General features: G+C 39.7%; 1 pseudogene; it reads left to right on the forward strand.

Moving 5' to 3' along the window:
* Positions 1 to 5,885: 5,885 nt before the first annotated feature.
* LOC129554149 (olfactory receptor 5AK2-like) lies at positions 5,886 to 6,834 on the forward strand (annotated as a pseudogene).
* The last annotated feature ends 8,596 nt before the right edge of the window (positions 6,835 to 15,430 follow it).

The raw sequence follows: 15,430 nt of genomic DNA on the forward strand, positions 1-15,430 counted from the left end.
TAGAATATTTTGTTGAATGATAGTAAATTGTAAACTGATTCTGCATTTTGTGTGAAGAAAATGACAAACACTGGTGGTCAAAAATTTTAGGGGCTATATAAAAATAATAAGACGAAAATAACCCAGCCAGCTACTGAGACGTTATAGAGCTATAATAAAATGGTGTGGCACTGAAACATGAGGAGATTGGAAGATCAATACAACAGATATGAAAGTCCAGGAATAGGTCCAAATCCATAAGATAAATCATTACGTGATAATGGTGATAATGAAGTTAATAGTATTAAAAATGAGTAGATATTTGGGGTGAGTAAAACTGGAAACATCTCACATACTACATAAAAATAAATCTTAAGCAGTTTGATTATTTAAATTTTAAAGACAATGAAAGAAAATGTTCAATTTTTTAAACCTTGGAATGAAAGCCTTTATAAACATGGCACAAAATGCAATATGAATTTGTTGTACGAGATTCAAAGTTTTCTCATAGCAAAACACCCCATTAGCAAAGTAAAACAATGAACATTGAGACATACATATTTGCAGTTCTTATAAGGAAGGTTACTTGACTCAAAATATCAGTATAAAATCAAGCAAAATACTTTATCAAGAGGGCAACATATGTAAACAGATAATTCAGAGAAAAAGAAATATTACTTTTCCCTGAACATGTGGAAAGATGCTCAACCTGACTCACAGAAGAAAAAGACAGACAAAACTGAGACATACTGTTTTCATCTATCGTAGTGACAAAGTATATAAAAGTTTCTCAGCATTGTGTCGGATATCTGGAGAAATACCCTGGATTTTCTAGAAGTGATTTTAAATTGATAGCACCTCCTTCTGGAAGGCAGTTAGATAATGACTATCCAGAGACTCAGAGACTCCTCACTTAAATACCTTCTAGTCCTAGAGGTATATTCACAATTATGCACACTAGTACATTTATTATAACATTGTTTTTATTCGTAAGGTTGGAAACCATATTTGTCTGCCAACAGTGCATGACAGTGGTCTGAATAAATTAAGGAATGCTGCTATTCAATGAAATGTAATACAGTCAGGAAAAACAGTGAGATTTGACAACAGAGCATGAGATGGTTGGAGGGCATCACCAACTCAATGGGCATGAGTTTGAGCAAGTTCCAGGAGATGGTGAAGGACTGAGAAGCCTGGCGTGCTGCAGTCCATGGGGTCACAGAGAGCTGGACACGACTGAGTGACCAAACAACAGCAACAACGATTGCTCAGCAGTATTAAGCGAACATGCAGTGAAAACGATCTGTGCGATATGCTGCCACTTGTGTGAGCGAAGATAAAGAACATAAATATTAGCATGTTTACAAGTGTAATGCAAGGTTTGTATCTGGAAATATAAGGGAAGAATTGAACAGTGGTGATCTTCAGAGAGGCAAACTAGAGACTGGGAACCAAGGGACAGAAGGAGACTCGGTTCTCACTCTAGGAACGTTTGCACCTCTAAATTATTAACCGTGTGGACGTCTGTTTCACCGCCACCCCCGCCCCACCACACGCACACACACAAAAGGCAAGGAGACAGGAGGAGGGAGGCAGGACGAAAGGAAAGAAGAAAGAAGCCGGGAGGAAGGAAGGGACAAAGGGAACAGCGGGAGGATAAGACAAGGAGGAGAGGGAGGCAGAAGCACAGTAAAGCGCAATTTCTCAGAAGCAGGACAGCCTCCAAACACGGTGGCAGAGCCCCTGACGGCAGGAGCACACCGTGGATCCGTCCCCTCTGGAAACTGAACTCTTCTTCAGCAGAAAATAGCAATTAAACACCACTTTCCTGTTTTCTCCACTGAGGTGGAAACCTCAGTGTCAGAACCTCAGGCTCCCAGGGGACGTAGCATTGATCCCGTAGGCCCCAGCTAGAAACTGCCTGATGGGAAGGAACCACACAGAGAGACTTGGTGAGCCGTCAGCCTCCACCAGTTGCAGGAAGAGAATCTGGAGGCTGCTCCTAAGTAAGTAAAGCCACATAATTTCCATTTTTCAGCATCAGCTGCATATCATGTGTGTCCAGGAAGTGGCCAAGAGAAGGGTCAGAGCCAAAGTTCCATGTGCCCCAGGACCAGTAGGAATAGACTGGAAACGGAGTGAGAGAACTCAGCTGGGCTGAGCATTGCCTGGATAAGGACATCAGTGATTAAATAATGAAATGACTTGATCGATCAATAGATCGGTCAGTCAGTATTTACGCCCTTGATGTATTATTTGCATATGCTATGATGGCTACTTGATGAACACTAATTCAATACCTGCCCATTTGCTGGGAAGTTTACGTAAATTTACTTGCTTAATCTTCACGATTCTGCAAAACAGGCTTTACTTTTCCCCCTTCTTCTTCATTTTCATGAAGTTTTGTTTTGAAATAAGAATGCATTTATAAAAAGTTTCAAAGATAGTACCAAGAGGTCCCATATGTTCTTTCCCAGGTTTTCCTTGCAAAGCTGAATCTTACATAGCTATAGTATGACATCAGGATTTTTATGTTGGTATATGTGACTGTGGGTGAAGAGCTCTATGCCGTTTGATCCCATTTGTAGATCTGTGTTACTATCACCGCTATCAAAATGTGGGTATACCCTAGGGCAGGTTCCAATCGACCTCCCTCATGCTGCACCTTGCAATCACACCAATCCTCTCCCGATACCACTCTGACCATCCGTTCTTCATCCCTATAATTTTGTCATTTTGAAAATGTTAGATAAAAGGAAACATCTGGTGCTATGTGACCTTCTTTAAGATTGGCTCTTTTTCTCTCAGCATAATGCTTTTGACATTCATCCAATTTTTTGAGAGTGTCAGTAATCCGCGTCTCTTTATTGATGAGCAACATTTCACAGTATGGATGTACCACCATTTCTTTAACCAATCACCTACTGTAGGACATTTTGGTTGTTTACAGTTTGGGGTTATTACAAATGAAGCTGTTATGGAACAATTTTTTGGTATCATCAGTCTTTTTTATTTTAACCATTCCACTGGATGGGTAGTGATATCTCATTGTATTCTAAATTTGCATTTTCCTGTTGTCTAATGACATTGGATATCTTTTCATGTGCTTACCTATCTATTGTAGCCCTCGTTGATGAATTGTCTATGCCAATATCCACTTTTACTTTGTTTCTTTTTTTTTTTAATGTTGAGACTGACAGTTTTTTATACACTCTGGAAATGAGTCTTTCATCAAAAACATTTTATCAGTTTGAGTGAATGTCGAAACCTTATTTCCCTTTGCATCTCTTTACTCTATCTATTTGCAATGTATTAATAGTTGTCATAAATATTCCTTCGACATACACTGAGAACCACATTGCACAGGGTCAGATTTCTACTTTAGCCGTCAGACATAATTTATAAAACTTAAGAGAAGGTAAGTCTGTTGTGTTTACCCATATCTTTGCTCTTTCCATGCTCTCTCTCATTTCTTTATATTCGACGATTCTTCCTTTTAATTCAATTAAAGGAAAGAGTTGAGTGGATAGGAAAACATGATGGAACTATATGCTGTGTATCATTTCAAAGGAATGATATATGTTTGTTTATTTTTTTTAATTGAAATTTTATTTTATTTTTTTTTATTGGAGGGTAATTATTTTACACCTTGCTTATTTAACTTATATGCAGAGTACATTATGAGGAATGCTGGGCTGGAAGAAGCACAAGCTGGAATCAAGATTGCCGGGAGAAATATCAATAACCTCAGATATGCAGATGACACTACCCTTATGGCAGAAAGTGAAGAGGAACTCAAAAGTCTCTTGATGAAAGTGAAAGAGGAGAGTGAAAGGGTTGGCTCGAAGCTCAACATTCAGAAAACAAAGATCATGGCATCTGGTCCCATCACTTCATGGGAAATAGATGGAGAAACAGTGGAAACAGTGTCAGACTTTATTTTTTTGGGCTCCAAAATCACTGCGGATGCTGATTGCAGCCATGAAATTAAAAGACGCTTACTCCTTGGAAGGAAAGTTATCACCAACCTAAATAGTATAGTAAAAAGCAGAGACATTACTTTGCCAACAAAGGTCCGTCTAGTCAAGGCAATGGTTTTTCCCGTGGTCATGTATGGATGTGAGAGTTGGACTGTGAAGAAAGCTGATCACCGAAGAATTGACGCTTTTGAACTGTGGTGCTGGAGAAGACTCTTGAGAGTCCCTTGGACTGCAAGATCCAACCAGTCCATTCTAGAGGAGATCAATCCTGGGTGTTCATTGGAAGGACTGATGCTAAGGCTGAAACTGCAATACTTTGGCCACCTCATGCAACGAGTTGACTCACTGGAAAAGACTCTGATGCTGGGAAGGGTTGGGGGCGGGAGGAGAAGGGGACGACCGAGAATGAGATGGCTGGATGGCATCACCGACTCTGTGGACATGAGTTTGAGTGAACTCCGGGAGTTGGTGATGGACAGGGAGGCCTGGCGTGCTGTGATTCATGGGGTCGCGGAGAGTCGGACACAACTGAGCGATGAACTGAACTGAATTGAACTGAATTATTTTACAATATTGGTTGGTTCTGCCATACATTGACGTGAAAGAAAGGAAAAGATTTAGTGTGAAAACGTTAACCAAAGGATTGAAAGAATGGCTATATTGATATCACACAAAGTAGACTTTCCAGCAAAGAAAACTGCCAAGGACAGTGAGAGATACTATGTGATGGTAACCGAGCTAGAGCAGTGGCAATCCTAGAGGCACAGGCGCCAAACAGTGCTATGTCAGCAACTACTCTGTGCCTCTCCCAGAGTAAGCACACTGTAATTATTTAAAAGAAAAATAAACCAAAGAAAGCGTGAATGTTTAACTTCTTTTGGATCCTAGCTGGGGCTTTTAGCTCTTTGAATCAGAGAGGCATACTAAAAATAAATAAATAAATGCATCATCTTAAAAGAAAACACAGCAGTGTGCACTAATTTTGATAAAACTGTGTGACTTAAGTAGCTGTTCTCCCACATTTAATAAACCTCTTCATTCACTGATTCTTTTGCTCCTTCATTTATTCATGTATCCAATTAACCACTATTTGTAGAGGTAGGAACTTTCCCTCACAGCTGTGTTCTTGGAACCTACAATCCATGAGAAAATAGAAATTAAGCAAAGATATAGAAATAATCTTACAAATAATCACTAAAGCTGATATAAATCCTAAGGAACAAGACCCATGGCAGGAGGAAATGATACATTTGTGCGAAAACAATCCTGGAGGAAGTCTCATTCAAACGGAGACCACCCAAAAAGTAAGAGTTGGCAGTGGAAACGCTGATTCTCAGAAACGGAAAATGGACCGCAGAGTATTTAAGTCAGGAGGAGGAACGCGCCAGGCCGGAAGAGCCAGAAATGGAGAGCAGGAACAAGAGGATTCAGGGATGCTGGGCGCATAATAACAGGGAGACAAGAGATGTAAGATGCAGACAGGGAGTAAAGTGGAGCAAAATTGCACAGAATTCTACAGATGTGTCAGGATTTTTGGATAAAATAGTTTGTCTTTTGGTATACTGTACTCTTTTAATAAAATTACATGGTAAATAAAAGGAAGCAAAAATAAAAATGTTTCTATATGATCTTTCCTTGACATATTTATGAGTCAGTTTGCACACTGAGATCACAGCTTCTGGTCCATGGCAATTTCCCCAAACTGTGCATCAAGTTCTCGAAGTTGGGGAGCAAGCTTCAGCCACCCGCATGTTTGCCTTCAAAGTCCAAGTAAATTATGCCATAGGGAATATGCTTTGATCCCACTGAAAAACCAACCATTATGGCATTTCCAATTCCAGAATTAGTCTAAGCATCACAATGGCCTTCCCCTTCTCTGTTCTTCCTCCTTTGCCACTTCTCAACTGATGTTTAATTTTGCCGGCCATGGAACAGAACAATGGCACCGAAGTGACTGAGTTCCCTCTCCTGGGATTCGCTGGTCAACCCAAGTCTTGGCGCGTCGTCTTCACAGGATTGCTAGTGATCTATGTGGCCACCCTGGTGGGTAACATTGGCATGATCCTACTCATCAAGATTGACTCTTCCCTTCATACCCCCATGTACTTTTTCCTCCAAAATTTGGCTTTTGTTGATCTTTGTTATGCCTCTGCTATCACACCCAAAATGTTGCAGAATTTTGTGGGCACAGAAAAATCCATCTCATTCATAGGATGTACGGTGCAATTGCTAGTCTATGGGACTTTTATAACAAGTGACAGCTACATCCTGGCTGCTATGGCAGTGGACCGTTACGTGGCCATCTGTAACCTCTCCACTATCCAACAGTCATGTCCCGGAGGGTCTGCATTCAGCTCGATTGGTTCATACTTCATGGGTTTCCTGAATGCCTCTGTAAATGTAGGTTTTACTTTCTCACTGAGCTTTTGCAAATCCACTGAGCTTTTGCAAAATTAACCACTTTTTCTGTGCTGCACCCCCAATTCTGGACCTTTCCTGCTCCGATATTTATCTCAATGTCATGGTACTAGCCGCCTTTGAGGGGTTTAACTTGACGTTCACCATGTCAGTCATCATCTTTTCCTACGTGCTTATCCTGGCTGCCATCCTGAAGATCTCTTCCGCTGCAGGGAGAAAGAAAGCCTTCTCCACGTGCGCCTCCCACCTGACAGCTGTCACCATCTTCTCTGGGACGCTTTCTTACATGTATCTGTACCATCACACCATAGAATCTGAAGAGCAAGAAAAAATGGCTTCTGTGTTTTATGGGGTTATGATCCCCATGTTAAACCCCCTCATCTACAGCCTGAGGAACCAAGATGTGAGAGAAGCCCTGAAAGGGATAGGAAAAAAATACTTCAGGTTTAATCCTTGATTTCTGGTTCTCTGCACCACATGAACAGTGCCAGTTTTTAAGAAATCAAAACAAAGAGTCAAACAACATAAAGTTGTTCAACTAATTAACATGGAACTGAAATTTAAAGTAACAGTAAGATAGCCACCTTACACCAATATGACTGGCAAAAATTGAAAAAGAATAACAATGCCTATTAATCGCTGTGATGTAGGGAAAAAGGACGCTCCCACATACTATTATCTCAGCACTGTTTCCTGCCAATTTCTGCCCCTGGGAGTAATTTCTCCTGCCATTGAACCCATAGTGCTTCTCTTGTATCAATAAATATTATTTATTTATCACTTCCTATCTAAATTATTTATTAAATATAAGATCTTCACTGTCATTTATAAGCAGTTGAAATACACTTTCTTTCATGACCTTTTAACATCTGGTATAGAGCCTTAGATGCAGTAGGCAGTCTATGAATATTGAATGGACAATGGATGGATGAATGGTGATTAAAAAAATTACTATGAACAGCTTTCTAACTGGAAGTTATGTGAGGATATAGCCTACCCTTATGGTCTCTAAATGGCAGTCTGGGGCTAGCAACATTCAAATGACCAGGAAAAGCTTTTAAAGTGTAAATCACTACACCCCAGTCCTAGAGATATCAATTCAGCAATATCAGATGGAGCCCAATATCTTTAAGTATCTACATACATAGAATTGTAGATACTAGAATTGTAGATGCTTTACTTGCATGCTCCACTAGAAAGCAGTTTTTAAGAGGACAGGATTTAGAGTCTTTTGGAATGTGGCTTATGGCCCAACCATGCCATTCCCCAGAAGTGTTTTTTTTGGAAGTTAACTGATTTTTCAAGTCTTCTTTCTCCTAGTAACACATATCTCATGAGATTTTTCAATGTTTGTTGGCTTCTTTGTTAAGAACAGAAAAGATAATGCATAGAAATTATAGTTCCTGGCACTCATAAATTCTAGATAAATGTTCAAAGTAATGAGTGGTGTGTGTGTGTGTGTTCAGTTGCTCAGTTGTGTCTGGCTCTTTGCAGTCTTATATCCTGTAGCCCACCAGGTTCCTCTGTCCATGGAATTTTCCAGGCAAGAATATTGGAATGGGTTGCCATTTCCTACTCCAATGAGTAGTAACAAGGAATTTCAACATGGGCATGACAGATATTACAAGAGCAACCTCATCACACACACGCGCGCACACACACACACGCTCACACACACGCTCACACACACGCACACACACACACACTTACACACACGCACACACTCGCACGCACACACACTCACACATGCACACACGCGCACACACACGCACACTCACACACACAAACACACGCACTCACGCACACACACGCACACACACTCGCACACTCACACACATTCACGCACACACTCACACACTCGCACACAACACGCACACACACACACAGTCACACACACATGCACACACACACAAACACACACTCACACACAATCACACACACACGCACACACACCCGCACACAGTCACACACACATGCACACTCACACACAAACACACACACACACACTCGAACACACACATACCCTCACACGCACACACACTCACATGCACAAACACACGCACACACACATGCACATGCACACATGCACACTCACACAAAAACACACACTCAAACACACACACACTCACGCACACACTAGCTCACACACTCACACACACTCACACATACACACACACTCGCACACACTCATACACACACTCGCACACACATTCACACACACGCACAAACACATGCACACACACACGCACACACATATGCACACACACTAACACACGCACTCACACACGCACTCACACACATACCAGCTCACACACCAGCTCACACACACACTCACACACACACACACTCACACACACACAAGAATCAATAAGAACTCTCTTAAGATTTGCAACATGAAAACTTTCCCCTCTGGGAAACTCCTCTCTCCTTCATCAGAAAACTAGTTAATAAAGATTTTGTCCTTTGTTCCTGTCTTAGCGCCTGTAGTCACAGACACTCAAGGGAACAAGTAGTAATCTCACAGACTTTAGCTATGAACTCTCTCCTTCGGGAATTCATCTGGTGGGGAGCCAGCCTGCCCTAGTCTGGGAAGAAAATCTAAAAACAGGTTGCATGTTTCCTATTTAGTTTTGCATAATTCTGGAATATGAGGACGAGAGTAAAATCTGTAGGATTAGAGCCAATATGCTAGCATAATTAACCCTAAGATTGAATAGAGCCAGCTTATCATCAGCAAAAGAAACTGTAAATGGAGAGAGAAAATTACTAATGGCATGGATAAATCATAGAATGGCCCTGAAGATGACACCTAAAATATTAGCTAAAAATGTTCCCAAGTGAACATAAATAACCCACACAGAATCTGAGCAATAAACAGACAAGGCCACTCCATCACTGAGACGGGCAAAGTCGGAAAAAAGGGCCACCCTGTGAGTTTGTCTGAAACAAGAGTGAGATAAGGGCTCTTAGCAACCAGAAAAATAGCTGAACATTCCCTTTTTCCAAATAAAACAAGTAAATACTCCGTCTTTACTCACTTTAATTTTCTCACCTACTTAGGTACAAATCATCAAAATATTCAATCACTGAATTCCTAAAAATAATTTCCTAACTCCTTCTTAGACTCACCCAGCACAGGCTTAAATCCGTAAGAGGCCTTCCCAGCCTCCTCTTTTCCAGCACTCTGGTCCCTCCAGGGACTATGTGTGCGCTTCTGCTGCTTGGCTAGTGGGCATAGACAGCGTGAACTGTGGCAGGAACATCTATCATTTCTCTTGAATTTTACTTCTGTTGTATCTGTTTTTGTTGCAAAAAGAAATTACTATGTGTCTGTTTTTTTAATTGGAGGATAATTGCTTTACAATATCGTGACTGTTTCTGCCATAGGGCTTCCCTAGTGGCTCAGTTGGTTTGTTTTTTTAATTGGAGGATAATTGCTTTACAATATCGTGACGGTTTCTGCCATAGGGCTTCCCTAGTGGCTCAGTTGGTAGAGTCTGCCTGCAGTGCGGGAGACCTGGGTTCGAGCCCTGGGTTGGGAAGATCCCCTGGAGAAGGGCCTGGCAACCCACTCCAGTATTCCTTTTTTTTTTATCTAAAAAATGTAATTTATAGAGGTATGATTTACATTCAGTAAAATGTGTACTTTGTCATTGTACAAGTCAGTAATTCATGAGAAATGTATATTATTATGTGACCACCACCCAAATCAAAACATAAAATAGACATCACCCCAAAAATTCCTTCCTGGTCCATTACAGTTAATCCTTTCCTCTATATGTATCCCCAGACATCCCCTGATCTGATTCCCTCCATCAGAGTTTGCTTTCTCTAGATTTTTTTTTATCTTAACTGGAGGCTAATTACTTTACAGTTTTGTGGTGGTTTTTGCCATACTTTCACATGAATCAGTCATGGGTGTACATGTGTTCCCCATCCTAAACCTCTCTTCTACCTCCCTCCCCATCCCATCCCTCCGGGTCATCCCAGTGCACCAGCCTTGAGCACCCTGTCTCAAGCATCGGACCTGGACTGTGGGAGAAGGCGAGGGTGGGATGATTTGAGAGAATAGCATTGAAACATGTATATTATCATATGTGAAATAGATCGCCACTCCAGTATTCTTTCCTGGAAAATTCCATGGACAGAGGAGCCTGATGGGCTACAGTCCATGGGGTCACAAAGAGTCGGACACAACTGAGTGACTAACTTTAACTTTCTGCCATACAACCACTCAAATTAGTCATGACTATAAGTCCCTTGGACTTCAAGGAGAGCCAACCAGTCCATTCTAAAGGAGATCAATCCTGGGTGTTCATTGGAAGGACTGATGCAAAAGCTGAAACTCCAATACTTTGGCCACCTCATGTGACGAGCTGACTCACTGGAAAAGAGTCTGATGCTGGGAAGGATTGGGGGTGGGAGGAGAAGGGGACGACAGAGAATGAGATGGCTGGATGGCATCACCGACTTGATGGACATGAGTTTGAGTGAACTCCGGGATTTGGTGATGGACAGGGAGGCCTGGCGTGCTATGATTCATGGGGTCACAAAGAGTCAGACATGACTGAGTGACTGAACTGAACTGAACTGATATGTGTATATATATCCCCTCCCACTTGAACCCACTTCAAACTTGCCATCCCATCCCTCTAGGTCATCACAGAGTGCCAGGCTGGGCTCCCTGTGTTATATAGCAGATTTCCACTGGCTATTTTTCATTATTTTTTAAATACAACTGGTTAAAAAAAAAGTTGTATTTAAAAGATTTTTTCAAAGTTAAAAAACCTTAGCCCTACTTCCAACTCATCAATTTACTTAAATTGTTCGTTTATCCTTCCAGATGGTGTTCTCTTCATGTAAACACACACACAGAAATTTTTAAATTAAAAATCAGTTCATACTCCACTTGTTTTTCTGCAAAATGCTTTACTCACTTAACAGTATGTCATTAACATTTTCCCCAAGAATAATATAGATCTCTTTCATTTTTATTAGGTGTTTCATGAAGGTACAAACTATGAATTAACTCTGATTTGTTTCAGGATCACCCTATCTATTGCCAATTCTTTGCTATTAAAAAAAACAGTAATGCATAGAATCTTTGTGCTTCAGGTAAACTTTTTCCACCTCATTTTATCAAATAAGGTTATCAATCTGAGGTTTAGGGAACTTACAGGTCTATTAAACCACATACCTATTAAATATTAAATGGCAGTTCCAAGATTAAAATCTAGATTTTTCCAGCTTCAAAGCCTATCCATTTTTCATTGCAGGTAGTATAAGATAAAGCTTCAAAGTTGCTTTAAATGTAATGTAACAGGATGCAATATAATTTGGACAATTTTAGAACATAGGTTTTATTCATCCAATTAAAAGTCCCTTCCAAAACTCCTGCTTGACATAGAGTAACAGGAACTAGATTTACCCTCCTGCCAAAAACAGGAAAAGCTGGACAAAATATATGACATACTAGTTTTCAAGACACTGTGCATCAGGCAGTAAAGGACAGTGGTTCCTGAGAAGCTAAAAACAAATAAGCCCTAAAATTTCCCCAGCTCTCTGTTTTAAGTTCTTAAACCACAGTGCAGCGAGGAAAGACTCAGGAAATGTTTAGTGGACTTCCTAAAGGAAATGGAGCTGAAAGTCTGGAGAGGGCAAGGCAACTGAAGCTTGCATAATAGAATGCTGAAGAAAATGAGTTGTACAGAGAAAGAACCCTGAGATTTGCAGAAGATCCCTCATTGGTTGCTTGTGAAAGTGCAAGTGTTAGTCGCTCAGTCGTGTCCAACTCTGCGACCCCAGGGACTATACCCCGCAGGTTCCTCAGTCCATGGAAGTCTCCGGGCAAGAATCCTGGAGTGGGTAGCCATTCCCTTCTCCGGGGAATCTTCCTGACTCAGGATTAAACCCATTTCTCCTGCAATGCTGGTGGATTCCTTACCATTTGAGCCACCAGGGAAGACCATCAGTTACTTAGCTGAGTACTAACCAGTACATACAGGAGGAAACAATTTGAGGGAGGGAAAGAAATAGTGAATAGATTATAGACAACAGTGCTTGATGCTCACACAAGGCTGGGAACACCGTCTGTTCCCACCACCCGAATGAGAGAATCTCAAGATTCACGATGCATTGCATTGGGCAGAGCACACAGAAAGGACCTGCCTCAGTAGCCCTGAAATAAACCCTGCTGCAGTGCTCCAGTTACAACTAACAAATCTACAAAGCAAGACCCAAACAGATCAAGCAATTTCCAAGTAACTTAATGGTGCTCCAGGACAAAGCTCAAGAATACCTATAAGTATATGAAATTTTATATATATCCTTCATATATATATAGGACATTTTATATTTATACCATGCAAGTATATGAAAATACCTACACGTATATGAAATTGTATATATATACTTTATATATATAGGACATGTTATACTTATACCACATAAGTATATGAAAATACCTACAAATATATAAAATTATATATATATATCCTTTATATACATAGGACATGTTATACCATGTAAGTATACGAAAATACCTACACATATATGAAATTTTATATATAAAATTTATATATATAGGACATGTTATACTTATACCATATAAGTATATGAAATTTTAACATATTTGTTAAAATTCACATGCCTGTTATCTAATAAAAAATTATCATACATGCCAAAAATCAGGAAAACATGCCATAAGGAGAAGAAAATTTAATGGTCAAAACCGACCAAAACTGCCAAAAATGTCAGAATTAGCAATCAAGGACATAGAAACAATTATTCTGACTGTGCTCCATATGTTCAAAAAAGACAAGTAGAGATGTGAAGGACAAGCTTGGAACCACAGTGTCTGATGATTTTAAAAATCAGTTGCATTGAATGAGATTAACTGGAGATTAGACATTCCAAAAGAAATGGCTAGTGACCTTGAAGATCTAGTAATTGAAACTATTCAAAATAAGAGAAAAAGTGACTCAAAAAGATAAATGAACAACACAGTAGAGAATCGTGGAACACCTTCAAGAAGGTGCATATATGTGTAATTGGAATCCCTGAAGGACCAGAAAAACAGGTTTGGTATAAAAAAATTTTTTTAATTAATGCTGAAAATTTTGAAATTTGATGAAACTATAAAACCACACATTCAATAATCACAAAAAAATTCCAAGCCAAAGAAGCATGCAAAAAACTACACCAAGGCACATCATAGTCAAATTTTCCAAAACCAGAAAAAAGGAGGAAATCTTAAATGCATCCAGAGGAAAAAGACACAGTGAGCTATTGAAAAAAAGTCAGGATAAAAACAGATTTCCTCTCATAAACAATGCAAGTGAAAACTGGGTCGACCACCATCTTAAAGCGCTTAAAGAAGAAAATGCCTTTATAATAGACTAAATAATTTCACATCCATCCTTTTTTTTAACACTCATGCACACCCATGAATCCTTTTGACTTTCAGTGAGCTGGAAAAGTGCCCATATAATGTTAAATCACTTTTCACCTTTTATTTAAGTTGTTGTCCAGGTAGTTGGTGGCTCAGTGGTAAGGAATCCACCTGTCAATGCAGGAGACCTAGGTTCAATCCCTGGGTCGAGAAGATCCCCTGGAGAAGAAAATGGCAACCCACACTATTATTCTTGCCAGGGAAATCTCATGGACAGAGGAGCCTGGCAGGCTAGAGACTGGGGTCACAAAAGAGTCAGACACGACTTAGCAACTAAACAACAATAAACAACAAGCCAGGTGGCTTAATTTTGGAATCATTAAAAGCAAATCAAAATGACTGACAATGTTTATGTCATTATCCCACCATGATTAAAGCAAATCTAGTCCTGTGATATTCTGGTACAACATCTTGCCCTGCCCCCCACTATCTTCAGACTGCTTGAAAGAAGATACCAAAATTTATTCATTTATATACATTATAGACTTTTCTCAAGGAAGCATCTTACATAAAGGTTGAATTGAAGTGAAGTTATCGCTTATCATCTTGCTAAAAGGTACTTATAGCTGTGAATATTTATCAAGATATTTGAAAGAAACAGAGATGATTTAGTTTGCCTTATGTCCCATTTACCAAATTCTTATTCTGACTTTAATGATGGAGTGTCAGTTATAAGGTTATCAATGTTCATGAAGATAAGACTTCTAATGATTTATCAAATCAATGTATTGTTTTCTCATCTACAGGCAGTTTCCTGAGCTGCCCATTGATACCCTAAAGCTATTTGTCAGAGCCAGACAGGAGAGGCTGCAAGTGTGCTCACATCTGAAGGGTTAGCAGTTCCTACTACAGTACATAAAAATAATAGACACTGCTAGTCAGCCCCAGATTTGGGCCTCATAACTCCTAGAGCATCATAACTGCTGCTGGTGTAATTGCAACTACTGTCTCTTAGAGCTTTCTCACTACTCCCTTTCAGTTTTGTAACCTGTCACAAGGTTAGCTTTATTTTTCTACACAGACCTGTTTTTCTTCAGTAAAAATAAGTAATATCTCTTCCTGTAACAGTAGGAATCCACAATCATCATTTTTTTCAATTTCCCTCATTTCCAGTAGATAACACAAGGATCCAAATCATTTAAAAGTATATTATGGGATGCATTTCTTCACTCATCTGTTTCCTGCCTTGTTCCTAGAAAAAGCTTAAAGTGTATTGTGGGCTCTCTGAACATATTTTTTTTTAATTTTATCAGAGAAACTTCAACCCACCATAATAACACAAAGCAATTTTTATCAGGTGCCAATCTATAAAAGTGATTTTAATGTTGAAACACCTATTAAATAAGTGGACAAAACATCCTAATTGAGGCAAATTATTCTATAAAACTTCATCATAATTGGTCAGAAATTGAGGTAGCTTCAGTTCATACTAGCACCATAATCCTCTGACTTATAAAAGACTGAAAGGTAAGGCTTGCATCATCTTGAGCCTAGGGAGTTTTCACAGGGAAACTGGAAGGAAAAAAATGGCAACTTTGCCTTAAAAATTGTGAAGAGAAAGATGCAGAGGATCAAACATTGGGAATCAGTTCAGTTCAGTTCA

The sequence above is a fragment of the Moschus berezovskii genome, chromosome 14, assembly GCF_049115385.1.
Source record: "Moschus berezovskii isolate FMDL1 chromosome 14, NW_MosBer_1.0, whole genome shotgun sequence".
Taxonomy (NCBI): Eukaryota; Metazoa; Chordata; class Mammalia; order Artiodactyla; family Moschidae; genus Moschus; species Moschus berezovskii.